The following is a 14,278-nucleotide window of genomic DNA, read 5'->3' on the forward strand; positions in this document are numbered from 1 at the left end:
GGTATGCAAATGTGAGTTTCTGCTGTGCTCTACAGGATAAATCTGCACAAGTGACATAAACTTTTGCAGCTAGATTTATGCTTGTTGCTGCTGCTGTCTTACAAGACCTCCAGAATTACTTCTGTTTCATTTTCCAGTGTACAAATTGTTATTTACAGTGTACTGACAACAACCATAAAATATGAACTTAATCAGAAATAATTAAAAGCCTTCCACACACCCATGAATTAGGGGCCTGATCCCTTTGGATGACTGACAAAAGCTGTTTTCTGTGCTTCACAAAAGACAATTTTTTACATGGAGAAACAGCTAGATTATTAACCACAATTGGCTAACAACTTTTTTGTTTTGGTAATCCAATTTATTCTGAAATTCACTCAAATTATTGAATTTGAGTACACTACTAATTGTCCGTATAAAATATTTTAATATCTTACAATAATACAACCACAAATAACAGCTGGAATGTCAGGTTTCATCTGTCTACAAGAAACATACTTATCTATGAGCTATGGAAACCTTTTGGCTGCATTTCACACAGTACCTGTTTTAAAGTACATAAGGTTTCTGAAAATTGCCTGAAGACAGTTGACTAAACTCAGGGAATTGTTTTGACAGAAAAGTTTTGCTAAAACAGCTCTTTATGATGACATGCCAGGGATATGTCAGAACCTGGAAGCATGTCTGAGTTGCATAGCAGCACTCTTGGCTAAGGATCAGCACGGGGGTAAACCTTTGTAAGCTGACTGAAGTGCTGGCAACCCTTAATGTGCTCTTAACCCAAACCAAGGACCAGGCAAGCCCACAGTGCAATAACAGAGATGAAAGAGGATTTTCATGTCACTAACTTTAGCACCAAAGCAAATTTTCCAAGATGGGATTCTTCATTCCTCTAATACTTAACAAAGAACAGCATGAGCCTCCAGAGGGAATTTAGAAATCCTAGGCAATGCAGCCGCAATACACTGAACTCAGATCTTCCTCTGGGGACACACACCTTCAGTTTAGTAACACGGGAAGTCTAAGCATCAAAAAAATGTCTGAAGTCAGACAGCATGAATGCTCCCCAAAATTCCTTTCCTTTTCATTTCTGTTGAGAGTCAGAAATGACAAGCAATGCTTAAATATTGCTGGGGGGGTGGTGGGGGAGGAGGTTCATAAAGCAAGACAATTTTTTTTCCCAGCTTCCTCCCTGCTTAGGTTTTTTCCCTTAATTCCCAAGTTTTATTTATCCATACTCATCCCTGATTAAAAAAAAAAATAATACTTTGAGTCTCCTTTTAACCTTTGTCATAAAAACCGCGCCTGTAGGGTTTTGCACAACAGTAAAACCCCTGGGCAAACAGAAGTGAACCTGACATTGTTAACTTCAGAGTACTAAAACAGACTTTACAAAAGGCATTGCAGAGGCTTTTTACTTTCTCAATTTTATTGCAAACAAGTCCTAAAAACTCTCTTGAGAGCAGAAGCTGTCTAATACTGATCTTTTTAGTCAATTCATCCAGTAACAACAAATGAACATTATCTTGACATCCTGTGCATTGTTCTAGTTATTTTCAGTTGCTGCTGTTGTAACCTGCTTTAAGGCATCATGCTGAACACAGATCCAATTTCTAAAGCACCTGAAGGTACTGTCAGTATTAAGGAAGCATGCCAAAGTTATCATCAAGTAAACTACAGCAAAAGATGGTACAAAGCTGTGATGCAAGTCAAAAATTAAGCATCTTCCAAAATGTTTGACAGAAAGTAATGCAGCTGTAACGATGTATCCGGAGTATAGCAGTCATGGAGAACATACAGAAAAGGAGAGAACATTCTGTTTGTGTTCAGAAACTAGATTTTCTTATGTAATACATTGATTCCTTCCTGGAAAATATTTTCTTTTCCATTTCATGAAGGCTGCCACTGAAGGCAGTGGCAAACCTGTGGTCCATTTGAAGGATATTTTCGCCTTAAAAAGGTTCATTTAAATATATACACTCCCTGCACATAGGATGTCAGTTTTTCCCTCCATAATGTTTGGTATTATTAAAAGAGGTGTAATATTTAATTAAATTCATATGGAAAATATTAAACTCTTACTGATGCAGTTATCAAATTTTCGTGAATTGCCCAAACCCTAAATAAACAACACGGAAGCATTTCAGTTCAATTTGATGCTAATGCAGATCTGCAGCAGTACTTTTTCACATTTCTGGGTTTGCATGGATTTAGTATGAAAGACAAAAACATTAAAGTACAATGTATATGTATGCTTTTCTCATCTTGTCAGGGCTTATACAATGAGGACTTGACAAGGTAGCAGTACAAAGATCTGTTCTCTCACTTCTAGCACTGTTTTTATTAAGGAATCTGAGAGGCAGGAGGACAAAGGGGTCTGCATGAGTTCTTGAATGGTATATAGAATTCCCAGTTGTGAGGAACTTGTATTTTCTTCAGTTAAAAAGATAATTTGGCCCAGAATTTGGGAAAGGGTCATGTTATGGGGTTCATTGCCAAGTAGCTGTATTTTTTTAATCATTAAACATCTGCAGGCTCTAGAGATAAATAATTGCATTGGCCAAGGTGGTTGTAATTTTTTTTTCTTAATGCCAGTCCAATAACCTGATAATTACTATCTGAGTCACAGGAGACTATTACCTCTTCTTCCAGGAAACAGCGTGATTATATTTAGGCTACTCAGTTTCTGATAGTAAACAATCATTAATAAAGAAGAAAAAAGAAAAGGAAAAAAAACTTTGTGTATAAGCAAGCAATAAAAATTGTTGCTTCAGAGGTAATCTTTACGTGTTTGTCACTGGAGCGCTTTTTATAGATATTACCATTTTCAGGTTAGGTTTCCCTTACTTTAGGCCCTGTCCTCCAAATAAAGGGGAATTGTATTATTATTCCTCAGATCGAGTGAGTTCTTTCACAGCTGACTGATCAGACCTCGTTGTTTTGTTTTTCTTTGAGCTTCCGATGTTGAACTGCATCTGTGATATGAAGTGAGGAAGGGAAACTTTAGGCGTACTGAGGCAGGGCAGCAGTGTGGTGGAGCAATATAGCCCAACTATACTCGGGAATGTTCCTTTCATATGTCCTGACAAAGCATTGCAGTGGAGTGTCAACAAGCAGCTCACAGGATCTGTAGTTCAGCCTGAGCTACTGCACTAAACAGAGCTTAAAAGAAACATAAAACATTTTTTCTTCTTTAGTGTCTGCAATGGACTGGCTCTTCCTTGTCTTGGTGTCAAGAGAACTCATAGTTCTCTTGAAACATATATATTGGTGCTGGGAATACCTGATAGACTGAAACTCAGGCTGACTCCTGGCCTGCATCTGTTTGCAGTCAGCTGAAGTACGATGGCAAAGTCAAAATCAAAAGTAGATAAACTGAAATTGGTTGGTTTTTTCAGAAAAAAAAAGTTTACCTAAGCAGACAAATAGGTCTAACTGCTGGTATCATTCATGCTTTTATAGAAGAGTAGCCTATGAATCACGGAAGTTTTGTTTAATATCTATTTTGAGAATTTCTCTATTTGAAAGTTTTCACTCAGGGTAAAAACCCTGAGAGAATATTAACCAAAACAATTAATTGACCTCTAGGAATAGAGCTAAGGAGGTTATTTTGCTTTTACCATACAAAACAAATTCTTTGTTTAAAGTCCCAGCTGAACAAGCCCCTCCAGAGTCACCAAAACAGCAGCAGCTTCCTTGTGAGTTTGCCTGTGAGCTGAGCTCTCAGATCTAGGGCAGCACCTGGCAAACCAAAGGAGCCTCCAAAGGAACCTCTCTGTTCTGGAGCTAGTACTCGGGCAGCATCAAGGAGCAAGCTACTGGACTGGGGATGAAAACCAAAAACCAAACAAGAAAAGAGTGTAATGGAGTGAAGAGAAGAAGCTGGAAGAGGAGATGGGACTGGCTGCCTAAGCAGGCTGGCAGGGGCAAATGGGGAAAGGAGGTGTGGGGATGTAGAGCTGTGCAAAATCTGTGAAAAAATGTGATTTTTCACCCAGACTTCCTCCAGGCCACAGAGAGGAAAATCTTTCATTAGTTACACCAGCAGATTTAGTGATTATAAGTGGAATGTATTTCCCACAAAGATCATGTAGATATCAGTGCAATGGCATATAATAGAAATGAAATTATTAATACACAGGTTTTAGAAATCTGTAAAATGACACACAAATACGTATCTCCAATTTTATTGCCTCCTTTCTCAAATCCTCCCAAGTCAGGATTTACTAGAAAAACATTGTTTTTTTCACTTTAATTTAGTTCCTGTATGCACAGAGTTTATATTATGTATTTTCATTAAGAAATGACCCTTCATTATTTTCTCCCCAGACTTATTGTGCATTCAGCGTATGTCTGCACAACTGGCAAAAAGCCCTGTGCAGGTCTAAATATGCACCTTTGCTGATCATCCACATTTCTAAATGACAAAATAAGGCTATCACCTCCTGGCTCACACCCTGACACCTCCAGAGAGTCAAAGAGGAAATCTGGATGCCACAGGTGAACTGGTGGAGTCACAGCAAAACTCCAGCGGGACGGCTGTTGCTGGAAGCTGACAGGCAGTAAGAAAATGGCTACATAAGCTGTTGTAAAGCTATAAATGAGACCTTGGGCTCTTACAGACCTTTCCAACCCAAAATCAAAGGTTATTGAAATAATTTCTGTTAGTTTATATATATATATATATATGTATATGTATATATACAAGTACCCCTCCCCATGATTTCAATAGCTCCAGGTAAGCAATTTAAACATGCATCTTTGCCCAGGCATTGGACCATAGCATGAGTGCTTACAGAGACAAGTGTAATTTGGAAGGGTCCTTCTTCCTTCCACAGCCACAGACTTCTGGGATTCAAGTGCAAGTCACACAGCACACCACAACCCTGCTATGACAAAGCCCTGAGACCCGGTGTGGGACCAATGATGGGTTGGCCTATGTCACCTGTTTTCTGTTTCATTACATTTCTACAGCATACCGTGAATAATGCAATGCCTAAGGATATCCGTTGACCAATGAGAGTAAAACAAAGGCTCAAATTGTTGCTTGTTCTGCAAGCACTGAGCGTTTTCTGCTTTAAATGAAGTAAGGGTTGGAGAAAAAGTGCATCATATACTTTTGAATTATATATATCAGAAAGCATATGTAAAATGGCTTAAAGTGGCACCAACAACTATACTTCTGCCACCTTCTAACTGTTGACATTTTGAATTTGCAGTCTTTAAAAGTGCTCAGTTATCTATGCTTGAATCTTTGTCTGTTGTGTATATATGCATGCAGCAGAATAACTACTTGGACCAGTTTCAACTACTATCAAATAAGCTTTTCAATTCTCAGTTATATTAAAATTTAATACCATTATAGAAAGTTTTTCTACTTAGGTAGTGGGGGCTTTTTCTAACAAGTTTGCAACATAGACCTTATTTCAGCCAAAAAGAATATCTATATACTGCAAATACTGGGGGAGGTGGTGGATGGGGGATGGTATCAGAAATCTTATATACAACACCTTCTTCTAATCTGTATATACAGAAAATACCTGCACTTTCTGTGATAGAAGATCACAGTTTCATATGTTTCATATACACTCAATTCATATTCTATCTAGGTCCAGTAAGAAGATAGCTGTTGGAAAATACATTGATTTTACAAACTGTGAAAACATAGGGACAATAATTCAGGATTCCTTTTTGTGTCAACATGATTCCTCCACACTTCAACAAATCTATTCTGCCTTCTGCTGATCCCTGCATTTTGCTCCGACTTGCTAAATGAAAGCCTTTCCCAAAATGACCACTCTATACTGCATGAGTGATGTTTTTAATTTCTCTCTCTGTTACTTTGGACATGTATTAGAAAACAAATGGTTATAACTGTACACTTATAGAAGCATAAATAAGTGTGCCACTTATATTGAGAACATCCACAATGAGTAGCATTTAGTAACTTCAGCAGATCTTTTTGAACTTGTAAGCAACTACTGTGCTATGCAAGCTAACGCATGAGAAACAATTTTAAAACAAAAACATATTTCCAGTTCAATGAGAGAGAAAAGTCCATCTGTTTAAAAGCTACCTTCTCTTTTTCTTTCTTTTTTTTTTTTTTTTTTTTTTTTTTTTTTTTTTTTTTGCTTAGGCTATCAAAAATGCAGGTACAATAAAGAAAGGGCTAAGAATTATGATTTTTTTTCCTAACTTGACTCCAACAAAGACTGACATGTTGTCAATGTTGTCATTGTTAAACACTGTTATTAAGCATATCCATTCACAACCATAAAATGTTACTGTTTTCATTTTCTTTATTAGAGTTACAAAGTTTTATAGGTTAAATGGAATATAAAAATGCCTCAATAAACCCAGTGTATACAATTCCTTGGGAACAGTCAAAAAAAGCCAAATGCACCAGAAAGCTAGTGTAAAAGCCAACATAATTCTTCACCTGTACTCATAGCTCCAGTATGAAATAAAGCATTTTGGTTAAGTATTCCTAACTGTCTTGCACTTGGAAAGAATGTGGTCTGAAACATGAAGCTTTATTTTAATATATTTGACTAATTCTGCATCAAATTGTATCCTCAGAGACTTATATCTCACTGCTAGTTTGATGAAAACAGATTTTGGACCACTGTACTGAGAATCATTTATTTCAGTATCTCACTTGCAGACCTGAGAGATAAGTAAAAAACACTTGGGCCCAGGTTTTCAAAGCTATTTAGGACCTGTAGCCTACTGAAATTGGTGCAACATTTGTCAGCTGATGTCTGGAGGAATTAACAAATAACTCATCTTTTATATTATAGGTATTACTATACTGTTCAACTACTATAAGTAGATACTTCCATTTTCCCAGTATAGAATCTCCAGTTCTTTCCCCCCCCCCTTTTTCTTTTTTTTAAGGAAAAAATGTCAGTAACCCTCCATGTTCCAGTGCATCCAGATACACACATAATTTAGTGGTGCTGTCAACACACATTACTGGGAAACTGCACTGTGTTTTTCTTCATTTTCTAGTCATGTACTAGAGGTGGAAAGACTAACGTTGTCACAGTGGTAACAGGGGGAACCAGCAGAATTGTTTTATAAATTTTGTCACCAGAAGGCAGAGCAGCTGCAACTATGTAATAGCTCTGCCTTTAAAATGCTTTAACATGTCTTTCATTGTGTGGTAGGATATTTACTGTACCCAGACTGGATATCACTGTGAAATGAATGTTTTAAGCACATGGAATGTCACTGTAATGTGTAAATGTGCAACAAAAAGCAACAAAGATTTTGACAGATGCTGTGAAAATAGAGACTTGCATTGTTGTCATTCTACTTTCCTATTTTATGCTTTGTGGTTTTATCTTTTTCTTTCTAATTCCACATTCCTTTTTTCGTCTAACTAATGTACAAGAGAGATCAGATCAAACATACCAAACAATGTGGAAGACTCCATTTTCTTGGCATTTGTGTGTTCTCATCCTTTTCCTTTTTTTCCCTTGTATAACCTCAGTATGTTTTTAATAGGAGATGTGTTATTTATAACACATATATCTGATCTGAAAGATTTCTGAGAAAGGTGGGGGTTTTGAAGTTGGTTGACTGGACTGACTTCCGTTTCCCTAAACGAGTGATGTAGTGTAACTGCATTGGATTTTTTTAAAAAATAAATTAATCCACCTTCAACTGTACAACATGTTCAACAGTTTACATTGGACTTGACATCTACTTGTCCACGAACTGGGAATTAAAATATAAGAAATTCACCAATATCTTCCTTGAAAAGGAAGATTGTCTATTTGTTCATCACCTTAGTCTAGACGTAAGCCATGCTCTGTTGCACTCCAGTTGAAATGTCTTGTTACAGTTTCTGATTGTGATTGCAAGCAGAAGAAACAACTATGGAAAAGTTTCACACCATTAGGGATTCTGGACGGAAAGTATTCAGTTATTTGATGTGCTTTCAAGCAGTGCTATAGAAAAACAAGGGAAGTTAATTGTGAAATTTAATTACTGTACCACAAAATCACAAATATTAACCATTTTATGGAAAACTCATCTAGTCTAACTAATCACATTTGTTTATATAATATTATTCAGTGTGATTGAAAAAATGGCTCTGTAGGTATTTATAGTTTGATTTGCATAAACTCTGTGATTTACTAATCGATGACAGTTTAATTTTAAAAATTAAAACTATAGCATATCATTAAAGCATCCTTCCAGTGCTTTATGGAAACCAGAGTGATAGATCTCATAAAGAATTAGTTCATGTGAATTTATCAAAGAATTTCCCAATGGGAAAAAAATACATACAATCTTCTAAAGGAATCCTTTTAGCTCCAGCATTTTTCAGTATTTCCCATCTGATAGAGAGGTGTCTCCTCCTCAAAAGGCTGACTGCCGTTTAGATTTGAGCTAACTGACATGAGAGAGAAACTTAAGGTAATTGTCTTTTCCAGTGAGTGTGCAGCCCAGTGCAAAAGTACCAGTCCTCAGCCCTCCTGATATCCATAGCACCCACAGCATGAAAATCTCTGCTGCATAATTCTCTCTCCTTACGGCTTCTTCCTCTTTTTCCTCCACCATCCCTCCTTCCTTGCCCTGTGTTCTTGGTAGTCTTTCTTTGGTTCTCCACACCAGGAAGCAATACTCCAATGCAAAAGTCATTCCAAATAGACAAAACAGTTTGAAAAGCCTTCTGTCATAATGATTCAATATTTTAAACAACATTTCACGGAGTTAATTCTGAAAGAGGTTCCTTAGTCTCTCAGTCAACCCTCTGTAAAAATAAACTCACTCAAAAAAAAAAGTGTTTTACTTTGGTAAATAAAATTATATTGTCTGAGTTTCTCTCTCTCCAGCCAACAAATCTATCCAGGGGCCTTTTGGTGTATGTTAGGCTTTTGAAACTTAGGATGTCTCTGAGGAATATTTAGTTGCTTACAGTCTTTTGAGGCTCTGGGACTACAGCCTGGCAGTGTGATATAAATACCTTGGTGCATTTTAATGTGCTGTACAGTGACTACCCTCTTTTCTCAGTATCACCTGCCTATAAAGTGCATCTACCAGTTTCCAAGGCTGAATGACTATAAAAAGGACTTCAGCATTTTTCTATCTGGCCCGGTATGCATTGCCAGTTTGTCCATAAAGTGAGGATTTATTTGAGCACAAGTAAACACACATAAGTATCATCTTTCTCATAACAAATAAATGTAGAAGTCTTGAATACTTTAATGTAACTACTTTCAAGCACTGAAATAGGTGAAGTATGCATTATTGACTGAAACACATCCCACTTCCTTAGTAGAAAAAATGCAACGGCAAATCCACCCACCACATAACAAAAATTTATATTATAAACACAAGAGAAAAATACATATTTTAAATAATACATACAAAATAATGTGTTTAGATCCACTTTATACTGCACCATTTATAATAGAAATCTTAAAATAGTATATTTTTTAAAAGATCCTGTGATCTGAAAATAAATTAATATCTTTGTGTTCAGGAACATTGATTCATTGTAGGAATATGATCCAGAATCAATTTTAACTTCTTTACATTTACTTCCAGCATACAATACTTAGATACATCCATTCCTTCAAATGAACCCTTGGGATATTATATATTACTAACGAAGTTAACCGCAAGAATTTTTCAACACCACATCCAACAGATATAGTAAGGGGGGAAAATGCAGCCAGAAAAACCATTATCTGCATGTTCAGACTACATATGTGATTTTAGTTTAAATCATACATATCTGGAATGCAGGTACATAAAATGTATCTACAATCAAATCTTCATAGGTTGAATATCTGCTCATAGGCACAGCCTCATTCACATCAATGAATTGTTCCATGGATACAAGTATTCAATCAAATAGACTACTGTCCTTAATTCTCAAGTCCTACCTGGATAGGAAGGATGGTCGAAACACAGACCACAGTCAGAAGAGCAAGATGTATTCTTCACAGTCATGTTTACAGCCTGCAGAAGTCAACACCTTTCAATGACAAAAGGAAAAGGTTCTAAAAAGCAAAATGGGAAAAACATCTAACAGCTGGAGGTTTCAGTAACTTCACATGACACAATGAGGATGGAAAACCTTTCTGATGCTATTCAAGGATGTGATTTTACAACACACAAAACATCAAATTATTAAAAATCTGTAACCTTCTTTTCTTTGTAAAAAAATTAACATTAAATTACTTTCCCTACAGGGTCTTCTAGATCTATTTCCTCTGGTTTAGAAATCTTTTCCTACATCTTCTGTAATTAACATTTCTGTATTTGCAATTCCTTATTAATTACTGTCATAGTAGTGTTCAGTGATATCCATATTGTGCTATATTTTGATGTTCTTCAGATAAATCTATTTAACAAATTTTTAAGCTGAAAAAAATATGAGGATTCAGAAGTACTTTTCTTTACTCCTTTAGTAATAAGTCTATAGGATATACCTTTGTAAAGAGATACTTTATGAAATAGAATTTGTTTGTATTCTAATGCACTAAAACTGATGACACCCATTAAAAACAAAACCAAAAATACTGTGTAGATCATAATAAACCACAACACTGTGATTCCCTCACAGAGAATAAAACTTTGCTGTGATTTTGATCTGTGCGTTATTTATTGTTGTTAACGCTTAGAGTAAAATCTTATTAATCATTCACCAGTAGATTCTGTAGCAGACAAGGGAGAGAACAAAATGAATATAAAATTTCTTTAGTCACTAGCAGTACTGTTGCACAAAAATTATTTCCCACAACAATAAAAAATAATAATAAAAAAGAAACAGCATTTTTAGGGGTTACTTGAGAAAGGACTTTGCACCTAAATAGAATTTCACTGATTTTATGACTCCATCCAGTCAATAGGAAAATAGAGACTGTTAGATTCTATTACAGGCCATGAACATCTAGTCTATCCTCCAACAAAACACAGACTACAGAATCCCTTGAATTAATTCCTGTTTGATCTCAATCATATCATTTAATAAAATATCCAGTAAAGATTTATAAATATTCTCAAGAGATGGAGAATCCATTAGCTAAATGCTTACTATAGGCAATTACTTTCCCTCTTTGCTAGATCTCTGTTAATAGATTTTTATTCCCAGGAAATTATTTATTGATTATGTTGGGGTCACCCCACAGACTTGCCTTTTATTAGACAAATTGTTTGAGCTATATATTTCAGTGAGAGCCATGTTCTTCCATCCCTTTATCATTCTCGAGGTTCTTCTCTGAACTAGCTCCAGTTTCTCAACATCCCTTCTCTTCTGTACTATAGATGCTGTACCTTGTCTCTGTGATCCAGCAGTAATCACTCCATTCTCCATATGAAATACACTCAATTGACATTTCCTCAGTATGTCTCTTCCTTAATTTCCAGAAGTTTTTTGACTCAAGCTTATTAAGTGGTTCAAAACTGTTCTTCCAGTCCAGTGACAAGGTAAACTATGCATAGCCAAAAGCCCATCCCCCTGGGACACCGTAAGAAGCACATTGCAATGTAGATCTTGCTACATGCCTTGCAGAAGTGTAAGCCACATTCAGGAGCACTATTACTTTTCCCCGTCACCTTGCAAATAATTGAAAGCTATTTTTTCAGTACAACAATTCTGTTTTCTTATACTCCTGTTACTCAGTGTTTATTTCATTATCCTACTGTGACTGCTAATTAATCAAACCCCATCTCAGCTCAAACTCAATGTCATGCCAATATGGTGTACAATTAGCACAGCAATTTTTTTCCTTCCTTTTTGAATACTGTCACAATGTTGTCTTTCTTCTATGCTTGCAGAATTTTTGCAAGTCTTTTGAAAGCCAGTGACAACATTCCAAAGAGCAACTTTCTAGGGGCATAAAGCTTCCAATGATAGTATCTTACAATTTTTTATTTCTTCCATCAATTCAGATTTGGAGATTACTCTCAAAATCACATCAGCTCACTTCTAAAAGGGCAAAACCAACATCACCAGCTGGGTGGATGAGTAGCGATCATTTAAAGAGGTGAATCAGATAGGCAGTATTAGGTCTCAGTCAGCAGAGATAAGAGACTGACTTACAATGTGGATAGTAGCTTAAACCAGACAGCTCCTTCTTCAAGTTTTCCTGCTTTTTTCATTAGGCTGCTGAAAAATGATACAAGGAGAGAATATAAAATGAGTGAATTTTCAACCTTATTAATGTGTGGTTTATTTTTTGCTAACAGCAATGGATTCCCATCATTTAAAACATCAGTTAAATAAGACAAGCATCTGTAGTGCTAAGAGGATTAAATTCCCATCCTTCCTATGTCAGTCATTTTAAACCCCTTTTTATTATCAAAATGGCTTATATACACTTCATTTTAAACATCTTGAAATTATATCCAGTCTCAAGTCTAGTGAGCCTGTTGCAAAAAGATTCCAAATTTGGCTTTGGCATAAATTCTGATTTCAGAGCCCAAAAGAGCTTGCCTTAATTCCCAGCAATCGTATGTCCCAAGTAAGCTCTGAAACATTCAGGTTCACATCCAAATCCCAGCTTCTGTCACTGTCATAGGCTTGTACATCATACTCAACATTTCACAGCAAAGCCTGAAGAATGTTTTGGCCAGAAAGCAAGCAAGACGAGTAAATGCAGCAGCTTCTGCACTTTCTTAAGGCCAGTCTTCCATGTCAGTCTCAATCTGCCTAATAGTATTACATATAAATTAGATGGGATAGAATATAACATTAGACAGAAATGTTTACTGAGGCAAGGAGCGGAGCTCAGTGTGCTTTCCATCTGCATGCCTTGGCCAGCAGTAAGCCTCTCTGTCAGGAACACATGAGGCTCTTTCACCTTGAGGTGCCTGTTTGCAACACGTGCCTTGAGTCAGGAAGCTGTAGCTTTATCTCTCCTCAAAAATAGAAGCAGTTCTGTACATACTGGGTGAGTGCTCTACCCACTGAACAGTTGTGTAGCAAAAAGTGAGTGGGACCACTTGACCTGCTATAAAAATGATTCCCTGGGACTGAATAATATTACTTGCACAAATCAAAACATTACTAGGTCTCTTTTTAGAGCACAACAAATTTGAGATTCCCATGCCAATACTGGTTGAAGTGCCCTACAAAAAGTGGTACTTATTAAGAAGCTCCTAATTCTTTTATTTAAGTTTCTTGTCTGAAAACATCTTTGTGACTTCCCTTGGAACAAACTGCAAGAAAAAGAATTGGATATTAGTAGTAAAAGAGATTTTTTAATTAGTTGTTCTAACCTACCCAGCTAGCAGTATCATCTTCCTGTGTTCAGACATTTCTGAACATTACAAAAGCAAAATCTTTCCTGAATCTGATCATAGCTGCAAAGCTGGTAGCTAAACCTAAGCAATTTTTGTTATTATGAAGATTAAAAATGATCTTATACTTTCATATATTTATTACTTAAGACTACTAAAAAGCAGCCCAGACTTTTCTATGTCTGCTCTTAATGTGGTCTCAGCAAAATCCTAAGGATTTTTATGGCTATTTGATTTCCTCCATAATTTCTACAGACTCAACTCTACTTGGCAGTTGTGGAAGAATTTGTTTCTGCTAAGGAAAATTTCGAGCTGTACATAATAATGACATCTTATACATCAAATTATTTTTCATAACATATCATGTATATTGTAGGTCAAAGCTGAACTGAAGTCAATTGTTGGCAATGGTTGCCATCCACGTTCTTTCATAAGAGCCTGATGCAGAATAGTTGATAGTTTGTTTTGGACTAAACGTTTGACATTTTTGATGTTTCACTCTGCTTTCAAAATCAGGAAGTATAGGATGCTTAATGAGGGAGGTGACAAAAAAAAAAAAAAAAAAAAAAAAAGGCAGATAAGTTTCAAAAGCCTGATTGGACCTCAAAAATTGTTGCTTACAGCTGTTTCTGTTAACTTTCTGCTAGCAGCAAGTTTTGTGAATCCACGGGAGAAAGTGTGTTTCATACATCTCCAGTGGGAGCTCCATGCTACACACAGCGTAGTCTCCACTCATAATGTGGGCTGATCTAGCAGAAGTTCTTGCCATTGGGCCAAACCTGTAGCTGGCAGTTAAAATGTACACAGGTGTATGTTGTTCACATGACAAGATATCTAGCCTGCTCCAGTAGACCCACCATTGGGCATAGCTGAGTCCCTCAGGTAAGATGGTGGCACCTCTGGGAAAGCATATGTAAGAAAGGACAAAACACTGCTTGGCAGAAAGGAGTGAGAGAAAAAAAAGTGTGAGGAACATCCCTGCAGACAGCAAGGTGAGAGCAGAGGGAGGGAAGAA

General features: G+C 36.5%; 1 long non-coding RNA gene across 1 annotated transcript; it reads right to left on the bottom strand.

Annotated features, from left to right (window-relative positions):
* Nucleotides 1–8,327: 8,327 nt before the first annotated feature.
* LOC119149772 lies at nucleotides 8,328–12,133 on the bottom strand. Its single transcript, XR_005104860.1, has 3 exons — nucleotides 12,065–12,133; nucleotides 9,903–9,994; nucleotides 8,328–8,404 (listed from the first exon to the last, which is right to left on the bottom strand). It is a non-coding gene; the product is annotated as an uncharacterized LOC119149772 (long non-coding RNA).
* Nucleotides 12,134–14,278: the final 2,145 nt, after the last annotated feature.

Source organism: Falco rusticolus, chromosome 6 (assembly GCF_015220075.1).
Source record: "Falco rusticolus isolate bFalRus1 chromosome 6, bFalRus1.pri, whole genome shotgun sequence".
Taxonomy (NCBI): Eukaryota; Metazoa; Chordata; class Aves; order Falconiformes; family Falconidae; genus Falco; species Falco rusticolus.